This window comes from Macadamia integrifolia, chromosome 10 (assembly GCF_013358625.1).
Source record: "Macadamia integrifolia cultivar HAES 741 chromosome 10, SCU_Mint_v3, whole genome shotgun sequence".
Lineage (NCBI taxonomy): Eukaryota > Viridiplantae > Streptophyta > Magnoliopsida > Proteales > Proteaceae > Macadamia > Macadamia integrifolia.
The window spans coordinates 29,120,834-29,124,025 of record NC_056566.1 but is presented as its reverse complement, the minus strand read 5'-3'; positions in this window follow the sequence as shown (position 1 = coordinate 29,124,025).

Here is a 3,192-nt window from a genome sequence, read left to right as displayed (position 1 = left end):
AGGAGAGGACTGGGATCGTTTCCTTGCTTTATATGTGCGATATTCTTTCTTCTTTCTTATGGCTCTTTTATTTTCTTTTTCCCTTGTACGTGTCGAGAATTCAACTGTTGGATGTGGAGTGAGAGGGGAAGGGGATGTGTTATTACACTTCTATCCCCACCTCACATCCAACGGTTGAAAATCGGTGGAATGGTACCATATAAATATTTTTTTTTGTAAGTAACATATAAAGAACCGACCTTAGACCACAAGGATCTTCTTTGTTTCTGGAAGAGATATCGAATTTGTTTATATAGGATCGATTTATTTAATAAATAAACTCTATTGATATATAAGATTCCAATCCATTGAGTTGTAAGAAATTGCAACCCCACTTGAATTTCCAGAAGTATGTACAATAATGTCTATTTTATATCATAAACATCTTTATTTTGTAAATTTTGATTCCAATCCAGCAATCACTGTTCTTTCATGTTGTGGATATTTGATATAATTTTACAAGGGAAAAAGAAGCATATAACTAGTATGAATCTGAAATGGATGATAACTTTATCTATATTAACAATTTGTGTGATGTAAATTATTTTCCACACTAGTGTCATAGGGAATCTTTTTTTCATTTTACAATTAATGAAAAAGAAGTCTGAAAGACAACATGAACCGTAAACCTAAACATAAGGGAGCAAAATAACCACCCCACCCCTCAAGAAATATTAAAATTCCTTCCCAATTGATACTTTCACGTGGGCTCCCATTGCCTTCAGTGTTGGTGCAAGGGTCACGTTGCATTTTAGAGAACCTTCTCTTCTACCAATTGTGAAAAAGTTCCCTACCTTATCATGCCCCTACTACCAGACATCGGGTGCCAAAAAAACCAACCAACCTTCCTAGTTGGATACTTGTGTGCCTCCTCTAATAGATTTTCACACTGATAGAGTGACCACATGACTAGACATCAATCCCCAAACCCTAGATTTATCAACTTTTTGATATATATTTAAAAGTTTTTAACTTCCTAACACTTTTCCGTCTTTTTCTTGAAGTTGCATTATGCATCTTTTATAAAGTTGGTCCAACACCTTGCGTGGTGACGTTAGAAGAGTTTATTGCTTTTCATTTTTTTTCATTAAAATTAGTCCATATTGGAAGAGTTAATTATTTTTTTATTTTTTTTAAACAATTACTCCATAAAGAGTTATAATTTGTTTTGGGGGGTTGATCTAGAGCACCTATTTGGATCATTGTTCACAAGTGATGATCATGGTACATCGAGTGATGTAAAATCAGTTCTATTTAGAATTTCAAAATAAAAGAAATAAGTTTAGCTTCATTTTTAATTGGAATCGAGATTTATCACCATATATTTTATCAATTACTTGAACTATCATAAAAAATATGATATTCATAGAGTTATGGAGAAATACAATATAAAGAATTTCTTACCAGGTGTAGCATTTTATAATAAAGAATGACAAATTTAATTTGAACTAGTAGTCACAGAATGATTTGGAATAAGCATAGATGAAAAACAAAGTGAATTCATCTTCTCACTCCCTTTCATTTTTGTCGAAAGACGATATGCCCATCCTGGTAAATGCTTCTCACACTATCATGACATTAGCGTCATCAACATCCCATAAACCATCAAGAAGACCAGTTGGGGTTGTCATTGTCCTTATTATCGTCAGTCATTTTCTTACTCATGTGCCATTATATGACGCTTATAGTTTACACCCATAAAAAGCTTGAATTCTTGCATGGCTTCCCCAAGGTCAACTCTTTCAACGATATCAGGTCTAGTAACGTTACTTGGGAAGTAAAGGAAAATATGGATAATTTTTTTGAAGAGTGCACATAATCATATGAGAGAGGGTTTACCATAACAGCAGTATGGGGAGAAATAAGCACGTCACATCAATTGTGATACAAATAACTGTATAATCCACACTGGACTATAAGAACCATTATCCCGTCAATGATGTATAGGGTCTACAGAATTAATGGATATAGATGGGCTGGGCCTAGCTTTTGTCTACTACTGAATTTTCCAAGGCCGAGGCCCTGTCCAGTGTGATCTGAATTCAGGCCAGAATTTCCTAATTATGCTCAGGTTATAAATACAACAACCCCTTCCCCACCCCGAATCCACTGTACAATAATAAGAGGAAGAAGAATACGTGCGTAATGTACAAACATGTGAATATAAACATTCATGAATCAAGGATTGCCCTACTAGAGACTCACGAACCAGCTAATTGTTGAGGTTCCACGTGGAAGGTAGAATTAATAATTTTACATTGAAAGTGAGTAAATCGATGTGAAAACTTATAAGTACTTAGACACTATTTCCTTAACAACTAATTGGCTTTTGTTAGGGACTTGGTAGAATTCATCCTCCAAAGTTAGCTCCCAGGGAAAGGGTCTACAAAATTAATGGACATAGATGGGCTGGTCCTAAGTTGAGAGTGCACAATGCACACTCAAACCTCTCACTGGTTTTTGGAATTCGAATCAGGAAGTGTCTTCACACCATCTACCGATATCGACTCATCCCAATCTTTAAGGAAGAGATTGAAAATCCCAAGGTTTGTGATCGGCCTCCTCAACTGTGTATCGATCGAAAGGCAGGGCGGCATAACCCCCAACCGAGGGAGTGGTTACGTCTAGTATGTCCCCCCTTAATCTCGACATGCTATGGTGCCTCGATGTGGGTAGGAGTGAGTCAAGTCCGTATCACCATGGAGCAAAAACAACTTTTGGGTCTGATCTATCTACACTACAATTCATTTTGTTCATCAATCTACCCCTGATAGACCAACCGTTGGATATGCCCTGCCTTTCTTGGGTGACAAGGACGTATCACGAGGTAGAGACGCTGGGTGATACCTTAGGTTGGTATTCCGAGGTAGGCCTCAACACCCAACACCCTGATCAGGCTAGCAGCTTCTAAAAGGACTGTTTCATTTCACTTTCTTGATCACTCGAACAAGAACTCTAGCTTGGCTCACTTCTGCCTTGCTTAGCGGGCGTTGGCGCTCTAGCTCATGTAGTCTATTCATACTTTTGATATACTCTGTGTTTTCTCTCCAAAATTGTTGAAAAAACAGGAGATTCAGATCTATCAAGTGACGGTATCCAAGTACCCATAAGTCTTATGCCTTCTGTTTGAAATCCCAACAATCCCCCTCCCCC